At 44.1% G+C, this 17,743-nt stretch overlaps 1 protein-coding gene across 1 annotated transcript in view; it reads right to left on the minus strand.

The window, feature by feature from the left end:
• Window positions 1–17,743, minus strand: part of RBMS3 (RNA binding motif single stranded interacting protein 3) — a 1,783,971-nt gene that overhangs the window by 120,174 nt on the left and 1,646,054 nt on the right. The gene's annotated exons all lie outside the window — the stretch shown is intronic.

A 17,743-nucleotide genomic window follows, 5' to 3' on the forward strand; every position in this document is an offset into this window, starting at 1 on the left:
CCCTGCCAATTGATGTAAGCCACAGTCATTTTCGGGCTGATTGACCTTGCAGCCTGTTGTCGAACTGCAAACATGCTAACCGGACAGCCTTGGTTTCTAGCCGATTGATGTTCCAAAGAGCCTCTTTTTCACTCCCATGCCCTTGCGCCATAAGCTCCTGACAGTGAGCTCACCAATCTAGGAGACTTGCAAACGTTGTCATTACTAGCCAGTCTGGTGGGGACAAGGAGATTCCCTACCACTGCAGGTGGAATGAGACCTCCATTGGCAGGTGGAGCCGAACTGAATAGTCCTGATATTGTGGATTCCCCTGCTGAAGAGGATGCATATGTACCCTCGCCCATGGTACCACTTCCAAGGTTGCCACCATTAAGCCAAGGACCTGCAGGGAAGACCATACAGTCAGGCACAGAGTGTTCAACAACAGACAAATTTGGGCTAGCAACCTCCGAATTCAAGCTTCCAGCAGGAACACCTTGCCTTGCTGCATGTCGAACCAAACTCCCAGGTATTCCAGTGTCTGAGTAGACTGAAGGCTGTTCTTGGCCAAGTTCACCAGCCAGCCGAGCTCCCGCAACAGGGAAATCACCTTGCGAGTTACCGGGAGGCTCTCTACTAGTGATTTGGCATGAATCAGTCAGTCGTCCAAATATGTGTGTACCAGGATTCAATCCTTTTTCAATGCTGCCTCAACTATCACCATTACCTTGGAAAAGGTTCTGGGAGTGGTGGCCAGACCAAAGGGCAGCCCCGAAATTGAAAGTGACATCCCAGAATTGTGAATCGCAGGAAGCGTTGATGCTCTAGTCAGATGGGAATGTGAAGATATGCCTCGGACAGATCCAGAGAGGTAAAAAATTCACCCAACTGCACAGACATTATCACCAAGTGCAATATATCCATGCGAAAATGCTTCACTCGCAAATGACAGTTGACGCCTTTGAGGTCCAGGATGGGACGAAAGGAGCGCTCCTTCTTTGGCACAATGAAATAAATGGAATATCACCACTTAGCTTCTTGAGACACAGGCACTGGGACCAAAGCCCTCAGACTGAGAAGGCTTGTCAATGTAACCTCCACCGTCTGCTTCTTCTGCGGGGAGTAGCAGGGAGATGCCATGAACACACCCCGAGGAACACTGCGAAACTCCATCGCATAACCTTCTCTTATCACCTCCAGGACACACTGATCCGATGTGACCTCGACCCACCTCTGATAAAAGAGAGAGAGGCGACCCCCTACCGCCTGTTCCTGGAGGTGGGTCGCCTTGGGGCAGGAGCAAGTTGTGTGCACCGGCACCCTGCCGGCACACGATCCCCCAACACAGCGGCAAATGACCCCTTTCCTGAGGTCCCAGGGCTTACACGCTTCCTGGGGATTTACACACATGGCCGGGCCTTTCAGGCTGATTCAGTAGGGTGCACTCAGCAGGCGTTAATCATAGACAGAACTGGGAAAGTGTACAGAAAAGCAGAAAAAAATGCTTTTCTGTACACCCTCCGACTTAATAACATAGCGATATTAAGTCTGAGATCCCAAAAATAAAAAAACCTAAAAAAAAAAAAAAATCTGTCCGCCTGTCCGAAAATGGACGATCAATTTTGCCGGTGTCCGTTTTCCAAAACTGTGGATGTCAGCGGGTTTGACAACTGACGCCAGTAAAATTAAGCATCAGTTGTTGGACCTGCTGACAGCCACTGCTTCCGCTAATAAGGAGGCGCTAGGGGTGCGCTATTGTCCCTAGCGCCTCCTTATTAGCATGTGCCCTAATTTAACTAGAGAATCGCATGCTTAGGAGAAATGTCTGGGTGCGCATCGGGAGAGTGGGTGCTCAACATGGAGCACCGGCTCTCCTGCACTTTTTATTGAATCGGCCTGTTTGAAAACTGGCCCGGCACGCATAAGCCTGGGATTTACACGCGTAAGGTTTTGAAAATTTACCCGTTATTGTTTGCCGCTGACATTTTATTGTTATTGTCTGAAGTGAGATCATCCCTTGGAAAAGCATTACAAATTTCTAAGCCCCATAGGAAAGTATCAGGATTAAAGTTAAATTTGGAAAAAAGAGAAGCAATGGATGTGCTTAATGTACTTCAGGGGAGCTGGGATAATTTTCCCTTGAAGTGAGAGGATCATACTATTAAATACTTTGGAATTTGAGTACATGGTGTCCCTTAGGAATGGTACAAATTGAATATTCCACCAGCAATAGTGCAATTCCAAAAATATGTTGACAGTTGGATGCATTTTCCATTGTCTTTCCAGGGAAACTAGCCTTACTTAAGATTGTCCTGATGTCTAAGCTTCTCTACGTCTTGCAAATGATTCCAATTTTTTTTTGACTAAGCAGGATTTGTGATGGATATATTGTGCTTGTAGTCAATTTCTTTGAAGTGAAAAAAGAAAGCTTGGGTAGCACTAGTTTCCCAAATATCAAATACTATAATTTAACTTGCCAAATCAGACATTTGGAAAATTGGTTATTAGATTTGAGTGATTACACAGACCCTCATTTGGAACAACAAAGATTTTCTCCTCTTGCCTTAAAATACTTAATTCATGCTAGGAAAGAAGAACCAACATATAGTACAAATTGTTCTTTGCTGCTCCTAATGGTGCCTAAGGTGTGGAGTCAGGTCCGTGTGAAATTAAATTTTTCAAGTCATATCTCCCATTTCCTACCATTAATAGGTAATGCGAGGTAGGGAATGAAAATGTATTATTTAGAGACAAAACAACAGGCCAATCTAGATTGTTGATACATTTTATTGGTAAAGAAACCCAACAACTACACTTCTTGGAGTATGCCCAACAACATTTAGTTAAATAAGGATTATTTAACTTATTTTCAAGTCGACAATTATATTAAATGCATTCTGAGGTGGGAGAATTTGCCAATAACGTCATCTGCTTTTAATGCATTATTGAGATTATGTTACCTACGTAGGCATTCTTTAGTATATCTAGGTAAATTTCTTAGAGATTTGTATACAGATCTCGATGAATAGCAGTTGAAAGTTTGTAATTTTCTGATAATTTTGGAATTAGAACATATTACTCTACACAAATTGCAATTTCGTATTTTTCATAGAACTGTTATTTCGCCTGTGCATGCTAAAGACATGTGTACTTATACAGACCATTGTAAAAAATGTTTTGCTCCATCCGCTACACTAATTCATGGACTGTGGGAGTGCCCAAAGATTGCTAGTTTTTGGGAACAGGCTGCAGAATTCTTAACTAATATTATGCAACACAGAGAATCATTAGATAGTGCCTTTTCTTTATTGGGACATATTGCAATGGAAATATGACTGAGTACAGCCCATACATTCTTTTTGCTGAAGGCATGTCTGTTAGCAAAATGTTGCATCCTCTTGAAATAGATGGAGCCACTTTCACAAGACATAGATTTGTGGAAAAAGTACTTTATTTGAAATGCTGTCTCTGGAATACCAAACTGCCGATCTAAAAACCCAGAAAGGAAAGCACATCATACTGACATTTGGAGACATTTTCTTAGGACATTGCCTCATGATATACAAAAGACATACTGCTTTGTGTACAGTGGGACATAGACTGATTTACGTACCCTTAATAACTCCATGTCAAAACTACTTTTGGACAGTAGGGAGAGTGAGGGTGGGAAGCTGAGGGGAGGGGTAATTGTAAAACTATGTAAGTATTATTGTTTCTATATTTGTTTTCAAATATTTCTGAATAAAGAATGTTTTTAAAAAAGTCTTAAATCCTGATTGACCTGCTTACAGCATCATTAATTTTTATAAATTTTGCGCCCCTATTTATGGCTTCTGGTCACATTTGTAGGAAACTCCTCCTTCTCTCCTGCATGGCTTTTGTTACATCTGGATAAATCCAAAGTCTATAACCGTGAAACACAAGATCTTGATTTCTAAGATAATTTCTCAAAACAGAATCTCTCTCAGAGATAAAAACAAATGAGACAAACAAATTTTCCCTTGTTGTTATTACGGTATCCAGAGTCATTTCAAGGAGTGCAGATACGTTCAAAGACTCTTCTTTCCCAATTTGAAATTGTGTTGATTTTTCTTGTTTCTTTTCCTTGACACTAGGTAAATAGTATATCCTAGATAAAGCAGGTAACGCGTCCTCAGGAAATTTCAAAATATCTTTAACATAACTTCTGAACAAATCTCGTGGTGACAGACCCTTAGCCTTTGGGAAATTCAGTATCCGAAGATTAACACGTCTATATTCATTTTCCATTCTTTCAATTCTACTATAACTTATAGATTCAGATTTTACTAAGTTATTTTAAATTTCTTTTGTATCCTCGATTCTTTGTTCATTCTCTGTCATTTTCTTTTCCAAAGTATTAATTTTAATATCCACATTCTTAGTATGTTGCAGGTTTTCTCTAAGTAAACTCGACATAGTTTTAATAGAAGAATCCATCGCAACAAACATGTTCCATATCATATCTATTGTGATTTCCTTAGGTTTTATCAAAGGAAAAGTGCCAGCTACTTGTATCTCCGGCTCACTCCTCCCTGTTGCCCCAAGTTCTCCGGTCTTACCATCTTTCTGATGATTCATAGTCGCCAGGTCCCTGGAGCCTCGATCCTCTCGGCTCTCCGAAAGAGACGCTTCACTTGTGTCCTTTCTCGGGACCGTTGTTCTCAAAGGCGCCATTTTCCCTTTCAGCCACTTGACTGTGGCATCTCCAGAGAAACTAAAAATTTCAGAAGGTGGTTCCAGGGCTTCCAGTGCGCCGGGGCTGAGGGATGTTTCCTCCACTTGGGTTCCCGAGGCCTACTCCACGTCGGGGATCTCCATGTTTCCTCCCACCGGCAAATTCCTCCCAGGACCCGCAAACAAACGCTCGATGCGTGGCTGTCTTAGATCCAAAACTAGGAGTAGAGGTAATAGTTGGGTTCAGTTTAGCCTTTCGTTTTGTATGCGGCATAGGAAAAGTTTTAAGGTAAAGTTCAAAAAAAGGTAAATTACAAATTAAACCACGGAGCAAGTTTGTGCATGTTTCATCTACAGGGCGGCCATCTTGGACTCCCCACAGCATCATTCATTTTTAACCATTCTTAATAAATGCAATACTCCAAGTCGTTTTTTGCCATCATAAGGCCAATATTCAATATGTCATTTAGTGGACAAGTTATCCAGCTAAAGTTAGCTAAATTGTCTCATATATTCAGCAGGATATATAAGTTTAAAGTTATCTGGCTACATATCGCCAGATAACGAAAAACTTAACTTACTATATTTGAAAATAGCTGGGTAGGATTTTAGTTACCCAGCCTTTTAACCAGATAGCTTTAAAGATATTTGGCTAAGTAAATAGCACTTTTTATAACAGAGCTAATTACTTAACTGGATATCTTTAATGAAAGCAAAAAATAAATAACTACCCCCTGTGCCCACCTCAACCCCAAAATCCTTAAAATGTCCCCTGACACACCATCTCCCCCATCCCAGTGTTTTTCAAACTCCCTTCCCTTCCACCCACCCAGCCCCACAATGATTTATAAGATTGCAGCCCCCTTCCCCCAACCCTGATGATTCTCCCCCTCAATATCTTATAGCTGTTTTCTGGGAGCAAGGGACCCTCTGCCCCCACTCCCGGTGTCTCCATGTTTCTCTAAGACAGTCAGCGCTGGAAGCATACGCTTCCGTTAAGCATACGCTTCCAGCACTGACTCCAGTAGTAGTAGCAATCCAAGAAGAACACCTTGAAGAGCTTCTACAATCTCTCTATTTCTTACAGATTCTGTAGCAGGGATACTCCAATCCACATCTGGCAGATTAAAATCTCCAATGAGCAATGCTTCACCCTTCCTTCTCACCTTTTGGATATCTTCGGCCAGATCCTTGTCCAGTTCTGTCTGATTTGGAGGCCTATAGACCACACCAGTGTAAATGGAAGTATCATCATCTTTTTTTAAGACACACTTCCTCCTTTCCCCACATCCCTTGCATTTCAGTTACTAGGATATTGTTTTTGACCCTTTTCAGTCCTCTCTATCCTTCCTCAATAGATTATAGCCTGCGATGATCACTGAACCACATCTCTGTAATAGCAACAAATATCCAAGCCCGCCTCTATCATTAGGGTTTGCCGATCTGGAACTTTGTAGCTGAGGCTATGAGTATTTCTGCACATCACTTTACAGTTTCTTTCCCTCTGCTTGCTGCTATTCTTGGGCACCTTTTCTTCCAATATGCTTAAGAATGGACCGATTTTGTTCTTTCCTCCACTCACTTTCTGTATTTGTATTGGTTGGTGGTGACATTCCAATTCCTTTGACTTCTTTCTGCTACCCCTGTCCTCTAGTTTAAACATCTGATGACATATGTTCTGAGTTTCTCACTTAGCAACCTTTTTTCTGCCACAGATAAATGTAGATCATCATTACCGTATCATATTTTATTATTCTATACATGGCCTCAGTCCCCAATACATCCAAATCCTTCTTTACACCAGGTTTTGAGCCATGTACTGAATTTGTCTATATAGATTAACCTTTCATTTCACTTTCCATGAACTGGTAACACTTCTTGAAAAGGCAATGATGTTTGCCAGTTGCCCAAGCTGCTTCCCCAGGTTCTGGAAATCTTTCTGTACTGCTTGGATGCTGTTTCTAGTGAGGTAATTGGTCCCCAGATGGACAATAACATAAAGTTTATAATCCGTTCTTTTTTAATGACATTGACAATCTAGTTCACTTTTCTGTCAGCTGAGGATCCTGGAAGGCATTAACTATTGTGTGTTCCTCAAAATGAGTCCCCAAGTTAGTATCTCTAATGACAGAATCTCCCATCATCAGAAACTTTCTGTTAGGATGTTTGGTTGAATTTTGCAGTTTCTAGGGGACTCTCTCAACAGAAGAGGCTTCTTTTATGACGATTAAAGTATTTTGAGGTTTCTGGGTGCATTACATGTCTTTCCTTTTAGCTGCCACTTAAGTTTCCATTTCTACAGAATCAACATTGTCCAATGCAGAAAAAGAATTTTGTATGGGTATCAACTGGGAGAGTGGGGGTTTCTGTGTCACGTGTCTTACCTTCCCAGAGTCTACTGTAATCCATTTGTTCCTGGTGTTTCTGAATCCTCTGTGGGAGTGGAAGCAAATATTTTGGATTTTGCACAATTGGGGAGGATTTTTTTTTTAATCATAGACAATTCCTCTTTTAGCTGAGTCAGCTCATTTTTTATTGCAGACAGCTGAAGGCAAATGGGACAAGCCTTGAGCTTCTCGATGGTCTGTCTTAGGTTTAAGACACTGCAATTGTTACAGTGAATAAAAGCCATTATGTTGATTTGTTTTAATATAGAAGAACTATGGGGGTCATTTTTCAAAATGTGGTAAGGGCTTTTCGCATGCAATCGCACCATATCGTATGGTGTGATGCAAATTCCAAACATGGGAGGAGTTAGGGGCGGAGAGTGGGCTGGGTTAGCCTCTCTGCGAAGAGCTATCGCACAGCCATAATGCAAATTTTAACCTCACCTCTTTGAAATGCGTTATGCAGTGTGATAGCAGCCGTGACCATGTGGTAAGGTTTTATCACCATTTGCGATGTGTCCTGTAAGGCTTATTTCAGATGATTTGGAGAGAGAGAGAGAGAGAGAGAGAGAGTATTTTTTGCAATTTGCGATAATTACCTGTGCGAAGAGATGTTAGTGCACATTGCGATACCAGTTCAGATTCTGTGATAAGTGCCAAACCTGATGTATTTCCTGCATTCAACCACTGGGGGACCAGTTTTTCAATGTAAGAGAGAGAGAGAGAGAGAGACTGGCCATAATATCATGGCCCATAGGCAGGTATTTGTATCCCTAGGGTAGGCCCACCTAGTAACTCGAGGTGGGATTAGGTAAGTGTGTAGGGGGTTAGGGGCCACTTTGACATGCTACGTGACACCTACGAACAGAGCAGTGGTCACTTGTGAAGATTTGCTGGCCTTCAGAGTGAGGAAACTCACTCCAAGATGAGTTTTGGGCAAGGTTCTCTCAACCTAGCTTGATGGACTCTCAAGGTGTCACGTAGCATGTCAAAGTGGCCCCTAACCCCCTACACACTTACCTAATCCCCACCTCGAGTTACTAGGTGGGCCTACCCTAGGGATACAAATACCTGCCTATGGGCCATGATATTATGGCCAGGTGCGCTCTCTCTCTCTCTCTCTCTTACATTGAAAAACTGGTCCCCCAGTGGTTGAATGCAGGAAATACATCAGGTTTGGCACTTATCACAGAATCTGAACTGGTATCGCAATGTGCACTAACATCTCTTCGCACAGGTAATTATCGCAAATTGCAAAAAATACTATATTAGCATTTTGATAAATCCAGGCCTATATTGTGATATGGACTTTCTAACTACCTTGTTTACCACTTTAGTTTAGTTAAGCCTCATTACGTGTGCCCTAGGGCTTTAAAGGAAAACAAGATCAGGGGTGGGTGGGAGAGTTTTTAAGTGTCAAGACACTTTAAACCCAAACTGTTTTGCTTGAGTATTACTCAAAAAGCCCTTTTTCACATAAGAGAGCAAAGGAAAATTAAGAGACAAAACACTTTATTTTACTCCTACTGAAGATTATATATGAAAGGAGTCTTAACTTCTCTAATGCACCAATTTAAATCTAAACAGGGAGATGAGCAAAAGTTTATTCTAAAGAACTTAAAAAGCATACAAAAAAAGGGAAAACAACCAACAGTTTTAGCAGCAATATTTACACAAGTAAACACAGATTAAGAAATTCTATTTCAAAAAGCAGGCAGAGATTAAGACCACAAGAGCAGCAGCAGTATTTAAACAAGTATGCATAGATTGAAAAATTCTATTTCAAAAGCATACAAAAATTAAGAACAATATTATCTAATGCAAGTAAAGCAACACTTAGGGGTAGATTTTCAAACCTGTGCTACCCGGCGCATGCACATGTATGCCCGATTTTATAACATGTGCGCGTAGGCATGTTATTTCCACAATAAAGAATCCAAAATTCGGACATTTTGACTTCTAATTCTCATTTTGTCGCCTCCACGGCTTTATTAGACAGCCTTCCTTGTTGCTTTATCAATCCAACACAAGCAATGAGCAGGAACCCCAAATGAAACAAATTGCCTTTATTTTTCATGTTTCCCACATTCATTTTAAACAAATGCACATCCTTAATACACAGCGCCATATAAACACACAAAAAAGACAGTCTCTGCCTAATAAAGCTAACAATCTAATAAGACAAACATACAGGACAAGAGACTTGGAGGATTTTATAAGTTAAGACAATGGTTAAAAGAGTAAAGAAAAGAAAATGTTAGTTAGCAGACAATGAGGCCTAAGAGTTAAAAGCTGCCTGAAAGAGGTGAGCCTTTAGATAGGATTTAAACATGGCAAGAGAGGGAGCATAACACACAAGTTCAGGAAGACCATTCCAAGCACACAGCACAGCCAAGTGGAAAGCATGGAGTCGGGAACTGGTGGTGGAGGAGAAAGGCACAGATAGGCGTTACGTTTTTGCTGAGTGGAGGGGTGTAGTGAGAGGAGAGGAGAGGTAGTGAAGTGCTGCAGAGTAAAGGCATTTGTTAGTAAGAAAAAGGAGCGCAAACTGTATGCAAGAACGGATAGGGAGCCAATGATGTGACTTCAGAAGAGGGGTTTTGTGAGTGCAGCAACTTTGGCAAAAGATAAGTCAAGAAGATGAATTTAGGTTAAATTGTATTGGAGAGAGATGGCTCGCTGGAAGACCTGAGAGGAGCAAGCTGCAATAATCTAAGTGGGAACAGATGATAGAGTGTGTAAGGTTTCTGGTAGTGTGTTCAGAAAGGAAGGGATGGATTTGGCGGTTATAAAGAAAGAAAGGTCACATTTTAACAGAGTTTTGGATATGAGCAGAGAAGGAGAGAAAGGTGCCTAAGATGACACATCTTCCTCCTCTCTTATCTCATCTTATCTTTTATCTGGGAGAAGAATGTTCACCAGTGGTGAATGTCAGTCAATGGCCATTGCCTTAAATTCTATGGTAACTGTATAAACTTGGTGTATCCTATTTCAAAGTGTGGTGAGGGGGCATAATGATACTTTGATTTTTACTATTAGTCTAATGGCAATATATTATATCTTTTTAAATGTCAAGGAGACATATTATGTTATAATAGGTTTAGGTGAACAATAAAGAAGGTGCACCACAGAACTAATCAATAGCAATACAAAAAAATGAAAAAGTGATATCTAGTTTCAAATTAGATTTTCTAGCATTTACTAATGTTCTGAAGAGCAATCCAAGATTCATAAATTACTAACTCAAATAATTTAAAAAACGTGAGTGAAAACAGCATGCAGAAATCACACAGAAAGGAAGTACTTACACTGTTAGTGACCTTTAGCTCATGATAACATGCCTGAAAAAACCCTCACAGGCTGATGCAATAAAGTGTGCTCATCCTAGCGTACAGGTTACCTCCCCGGTTGGAAGCGCATTTTGGATGTGCTAAACTAACACCCAAGGCAATAAGGGGATTAGCGTGTCCAAAACATGTGTCCAAACAAACGCAGAGCTAATAGCGCTCATCACATTTAAATGCCATGAAGATAAGGATTTTAACTATTAACCCCCGAGGCAAAAAATCGCCATGCGCCTGACACACACTTTTTAACACGGCAAATTTAATGCCAGCCCCGTAGTTGGCATAAAGTCTTGCCGCACATCAAGGGATCAACTATAAAACAAAAAATACTGCTTTTCTGTGGATCCTCCTGCTGCAGCTAGAATCCTCACTGGAAAAAACAAAAGAGACCACATAACAGATATACTCGCCACCCTACATTGGCTTCCCATAGAACAAAGAATACAGTTCAAAGCACTGTGCTTAGTACACAAACTCATCCACGATGATAAAGCAGAACAGCTGAACACAGCACTTAGAGTACATGTCCCACACAGAAATTTAAGGTCAGCAAACAGAGCACTCCTTCCCATTCCTTCTGTGAAAACCGCAAGACTTACCCAAGTGAGGGAGCGAGCTCTGTCTCTAGTCGGTCCCATATTATGGAACTCCATGCCCCTTGACCTTAGACTCCAGAGCAATCACAAACTTTTCAAAACACAGCTCAAAACCTGGCTTTTCATACAAGCCTTCAAGAAAGAAAAGTGATGCAGGCAATTAATCAAGGATATGCGGCATAAAGCACCGAATGCCTAATTTAATGTTCCTTACTGAATTAGTTCATCCTATTTTTAACTGTAGTCAACCATCAGGACTTATTACCATGAAACACTCAATCCCCCAATTAAATGCCTTTTTTGTTACCGAAAACTAATGTCACCCCTTATGTAATGTACGACCCATATTTTTTTTGATACAGGTGCCCTATTGTAAACCGTTATGATGGTGAATAACTTAATGACGGTATACAAAAACTCCTAAATAAATAAATAGTATTGTCACGATACTAAGATCTACTCCTTGCAAGGACTAAAAATTATAAAAAAAAAAATGAAAGGCTTGACGAAAAACATCCATTTTGGGGCACACAATATACAAGCAGAATATACATGCTCCAGGCCATGTATATTGTGTGTGCCGGTAAATTATCTGCAGCGGGATCAAACAGATGCTCGTATTGAGCATCCGTTTTCCTAACCCACGCACAGCCATGTCTCCTGGACTCAAATTATCCCTGGCACATCCTTTTTACTGCGGCACTGTTTGCCAAGGAGAGGTGCATGTGCGCACATTTAAAAATTGGGCGCCCAGTTTGGATGTATGTTTTCACATACATGATACTGCATCGGCCCCTCACTTTAAAAATCCATAAGTGTAGTAAACCAGAACACCCTTAAATTAAAAATAATTACAAAAATAAATGTAATACTATGATTGCTTTAAATGAAAATATTTCTACCACACTATTTAGCAGTATCCCAATTAATAAAAATATTCTTCAAAATCTCTGCATATGTAATAGGGAATTTCTGTCTAACAAATTTGCCTTGCTTTGAGTATTCTTGTTTGATAATCATACCCTGTTAAATACAATTGTGCTTTATCAAAAGAAGAGTGAAACACGTTTTCAGCTAAGCTTGAATAACAGAGAAAAGCCTATCTTTTTCACTGTTATACTGCTTTATATAGCATTTTATCTGTTTTGTATGATGTCCACTACTTTGAGAATGTTATGAATATTGTGGTTTATAAAATGAAATAAATACAAAAAGTAGAGAATCAAGAAGTGAACAGAAAGGAGTGAGAGAGAGTAAAGTGAAAAAGGAACGGGGAGTGAGAACGGAGAGAAGGGACTAAGGAAGAAATAGCAAAGGGAAAAACACCTGGGGAAGACTGTAAGGTGAAAACAGATTGAGGAGGTGGCTATTAAAATGGTCAGTGGTCTTTGTTCTAAAGCACATGGGGACAGACTTAAAGATCTAAACATGTATAGCCTAGAGGAAAGACAAGATAGGGGAGATATGTTAAGAGACATTTAAATACCTCTAAGATTTCAATGCACAGGAAGCAAGTTCCTTTCAATGGAAAGGAGGCTCTAGAATATGGGGTTGGACCCAGGCGGCGGTGGGAGCCGGCGGGCGGTTGGGCGCGTGTTCGATCTAGGCCGCGGCCGGGTCGGCGTACATTCATCCAGGCAGAGGGAGCCGGCAGCGAAAGCGGCCTCCGGAGGCCGCTTTCGCCGCCGGCTCCCTCTGCCTGGATGAATGCACGGCCCCCGCCGGCAGTGAATAAATGCCCGTGCGATTTCGGCGCTCAAGGCAGTCACATGCCGTGACGACAAGCATCGTGACATCACGCCTCCGGAGGCCGCTTTCGCCGCCGGCTCCCTCTGCCTGGATGAATGCACGCCCACCCGCCCGCTCCGGCCGCGGCCTGGATCGAACACGCGCCCACCCGCCCGCCGGCTCCCACCGCCGCCTGGATCCAACGCGCGCCCACCCTCCTGCCGGCTCCTGCCGCCGCCGCCTGGATGAACGGGCGCCCACCCGTCCGCCGGATCCCGCTGCCGCCTGGATCCAATGCGCGCCCACCCGCCCGCTGGCTCCCGCCGCCGTCTGGATCCAACGCGCGCCCACCCGCCCGCCGGCTCCCACCACCGCCGCCGCCGCCTGGATGAACGGGCGTCCATCCGCCCGCCGCTCCGCCGCCGCCTCGATGACTGCACGCCTGGGGGATTCGGAAAGTGAAAGGAAAGTGACAGGTATTTATACATATATATAAACAACTTACGCTGCAATGTTAATATGGAGGTCGTCCATGGATTTTTACACTTTACTCCCTTTGGTTTTACCCCAATTTTTTACACTTTATTCCCGTTTTAATTTTCGAACACCACACTAACACCAAGTAGAGGGTAGGCGGTAAACTAACAGGTTAAGGACGCGGCAAAATGGCGGGTTACAAAGGAGATAATCTGAGCGCGCGTCACAGTATCGGAGGGGAATAGCTAATTCCTTCATTATACAGCTAATTCGTTCATTTACATATCATATACATGCTGGGTGCGGAAAGGGTTATGCGTCTGTTTTAAGAAGCGCTAAGGACGCGTGAAACTGGAGACTGTATCGCTGGATCGCCTTACACATCCGAATTGTGCGCTCACAGCACGTTACAGATGGGAAATCTTCAACCGCATGTTACAGTATCGACCCGTTAGTTGGGTGGATGGACACACTAGATATGCAAAGCAGATAAAATACTGACACATTTCTGGCACAGCAAGATAGACCACTTGCCCCGATATTTCTGTTTTAATAGCTGAGGGTTTTGCCTTTGCATTCCAGACTAAAATTTCAAATATTCAGGCAAGTTTATGTCCTAACCTTAGTAAATTTATCACCTTCTCTTCCTTAGATTCCATAAAGTTCTCCAAAATCTCTTTTGTTGCCACTAGTAAATTGTCTCTATTTAACAAAGTCTCAATACCAGCCTCTTCAAATTCATCCCTAGATCCTCTCCCTCCCTCACTGCTTATAAATCCTGAGCTGGGATTACTGCATTTTTAGCAGAAATTATTAATTCCAGTTTAGAACAAGGACAATTTCCACATAGCCTCAAAATCACTAAAGTTCTCTCAGTCCTAAAAAAGCACATCCTTGATCCATTATCTTAGGGAAACTACAGACCAGTTTCAAAGCTCTCTTTTTTTCTCCAAAGTCATTCTAAAAGCGGTACTTCTTCAACTTTCTTCCTTCCTGGAAAAAACACTTGTTCTTCATCCAAGACATTCTGGATTCCATAAGGGTTACAGTACAGAAACAGTCCTTACCTCAGTGCTTAATGACATCAGTCAGAGGTTGGACAAGGGAAAAACTATTGGAAATGAGTGCAGCCTTTGACACCGTCAATCATTCCTTATTCATTTCTTGCCTAATGGAGTTAGGTCTCAGTAATGTGCCATTAAAATGGTTATTTTCTTATCTTTCAGATAGGACTTTCTCTGTTGAATGGAACTCTATTCAATCCACTGTTAGTGCCGCTGGCACTAATGGGCCGCGGGCCTCTTATCCGCGGTCCCCTTACTTGTGGGCCCCTTACCCGCGGTCCGCCTGTTTGGGCATCCCCAGGGATCCATGCCGCGGCGGCAAGCTACTGCCATCATACCCCAGGCCATCCTGCATCTGTGCAGAGCTCAGACGCCGCCGGCCCCGATTCCTCTGGGTGTCCCCTAGCTCGCGCGAGCGCCGAGATCCCGCCTCTTAAACGGGGCTGTGGCAGGAAAACCAAGCCTGGCCCCTAGCTGATGTCAGGGCTCACCGCCTATTTAAGGAAGCTTCCCCAGCCACTCTTCACTTGGCAACAGGTCTGCTTGGTTTCGTTACTGGTGCCGTGCTTGTTCCTGCGTTCCTGCTTCCTGAGTTCCCGTTCCTGATTCCAGAGATCCGGTTCCTGTCTTCCTTGTACCTGCTCCTGTCTCCCAGCCCTGTTCCACTTCCTTCTCCTTCTCCCTCGGATAGATCTTCCTGGCTTTGACTTCGGACTGGACTTCACACCTCTTGTTTGCTGCCGCCCTGGACTTTGGATCGGACTACACGCCTCTTGTTTGCCGCCTGCCCTGGACTTCGGATCGGACTACACGGCCTTGTTTCTCACCTGCCTTGGACTTCGGATCGGACCACACACCTCCTGCTTGCTGCCATACTAAGACTTTGGATAGTCTCGTTAGAGCTTCATCACAGGGGCCCACCTAAGTCCAGCTGGCACCCGGAACCCAAGGGCTCAACCTGTGGGGAACGGGGTTGGTATTGGTGAAGCTTCTACCTTCGGCCCCTGTCGTCCATCAGCCTTGCCTCCTGACGCTGGGAACCTGCAGTGGGTCTTCTGCCCAGGTGATGACAATTCCGGTTCAGGCCAAGGGTCCACAACCTACGTCGTGGTCACAACAGGTTGCCAAGTCCATGGACCCAGCAGAGGCTTCTGCAATTCAGGCCATTCCAGGCCTGGCCCAAAAAATCGTGGAACAACAAAAGGCTTTGGCCACCTTGGCCTCGGCAATAGAAAATCTAAGTCTCTGCTTTGATTCCGGAGCCTCCACGGCCATCCCGGCGGCTCCTTTGCCAGTTCACTAGCCGGTGATTCCTTTGCCTGCACCTCTGTGCTAGTCAGGAGATCCCCAGCTGTGCCGTGGCTTCTTGAATCAGTGCAATATGTACTTTTGCCTACAACCTGCCCTCTTTCCGAAAGACATAACCAAGACCACCTACATCCTCTCCCTTTTGGATGGGAGAGCGCTGGCCTGGGCATCACCACTGTGGGAACTCGCGGATCCAGTTCTACAGGACCTGCCCAGCTTCTTGTCCCTCTTCCGCATGGTCTTTGATGACCCTCCCAGATCCACCTTTCTCCACTTGCACCAAGGTTCCCGACCCCTGGCTGATTATGTTATTCAGTTCCGGACCCTCTCTTCCGAACTCCACTGGGACGCCGATTGCCTACGGGCTATCTTCCTCGAAGGTCTAAGCCCCAGGATAAAGGATGAACTCAGAGCATGCGAGTTGCCAGGCTCCTTAGACTCGCTCACTGACCTGATGGGACGCATTGACCGGTGCCTTCAAGAACGTTCCCGCGAAGTACAGTTCTCCAAGAGACAAGCCTCATCCCAGCAGCGTCCCCAGCGTTCACCTTCGCCCAACAATGCCTCTGGGGCATCCGGCGAAGAACCCATGAAACTGGGCCGCGGGAAGCTCTTTACTAAAGAACATCTTTGACGCTGGCGGTCTGGCCTCTGCCTCTATTGCGGGGAGGCAGGCCACCTCCTAGCCACTTGTCCAGTAAGGCCGGGAAACTCCCGGACCTAGGTCCCACCAGAGGGCTCATCCTAGGTCTCATGTCACCACTCACCTTGCCTATATCCTTCACAGTGGGCAACCAGAATTTCCACACTTTAGCCTGGTGGACTCTGGGACTGGAGGAAATTTCATTATGAAACAATTCATGGAACACCTGCGCATCCCTATCAACTGTTCACCTGTGTCTCTGGTGCTCTCCTCTATCCAAGGGGATCCCTTGCCTGGTCGGGTAACTTTGACCACCGACCCGCTCACAGTCCGGACCGGGGCCCTTCATGTAAGCTTCTCTCCTTCCATGTTCTGGACCGAGCCATATAGCCGATAGTCCTAGGGCTACCCTGGCTTCGGAAACACACCTCCAGTTTCGACTAGTGTACGATGCAGCTTTCCAGTTGGGGTCCTGCATGCCGCTCCAGGTGACTAGAACTAGTCACGCCCCTCTGCTGCACCACTGTGACTACCCGGTTACCTGATCTACTGCCTCATCTCCAAAGATGCCGCAAATACGCTGCCTCCTCATCACACTTTTGATTGTGCCATCAACCTGCTGCCTGATTCGGAGCCCGAGCACCCCCCCTCCCCCCCGCGGTCGTACCAACTATTAACCCCTGCCAAGATTAGAGCCATGACGGAGTACATCCACGAAAACCTCAACAAGGGCTTTATACGCCGTTCTATATCTTCGGCAGGGGCAGGATTCTTTTTTGTCGGGAAGAAGGATGGTAGCCTCTGGCCATGCATCAACTACCGTGGCCTAAACTCCATAACTCTCAAGGATCGCTACCCTCTGCCGCTCATTTCTACACTGAAGTAAGTGTGATCAAAGAACAGTATTAGAGATTATGGATGGGGAGAAAAAGAGCATGGAAGGGAATGAATCAGAGAATAATTTGGCTCCCTGACCCAGAAAGATCTCTCATATTTCCCCTCCCTCCCCCACCATGATGACTCTGTAGTGTAGGCACTGCAGTGACTTAACCACAGTCTACTAGAGCCTCAAAGCTGACAGAAAAGAACTCAGTACTCAAACCAAAACTGCTTGTGAACTCAGGAGAACCTTTGGGTCTCAGACTATTGTTCAGCCTCTAGTCTAGGGAAATCTTTGGCCACACTAGCAATATCAAGGATATCAAAAACATATTACTGGGAAATAGATTTTCCTTGGGGAAATAAAGGCAAATTTATTTTGGAAGTGGTCAAGTGTGTCGAGGTTCTCCTCTGCCACCTGTTCCTCCTCTCTCTCTGTTATTCCCTGCCTCTTCTCCAAGTCTCCCCTGTCATAGAGGGATGAGGGCTGACCATACCCCAGATAGAGCCCTGTGAAAGCTATTTTTTTACATTCCAAGGGATGGAATAGGAGTCTTTCTGACTAAAGTCACCTCACCCAAAGAAGGAGGCCCCCTGCTGTTGTGAATAGTTAGAGAGTGTGGATACAACTGTACTGCCC

This window comes from Rhinatrema bivittatum, chromosome 2 (assembly GCF_901001135.1).
Source record: "Rhinatrema bivittatum chromosome 2, aRhiBiv1.1, whole genome shotgun sequence".
NCBI classification, from domain to species: domain Eukaryota; kingdom Metazoa; phylum Chordata; class Amphibia; order Gymnophiona; family Rhinatrematidae; genus Rhinatrema; species Rhinatrema bivittatum.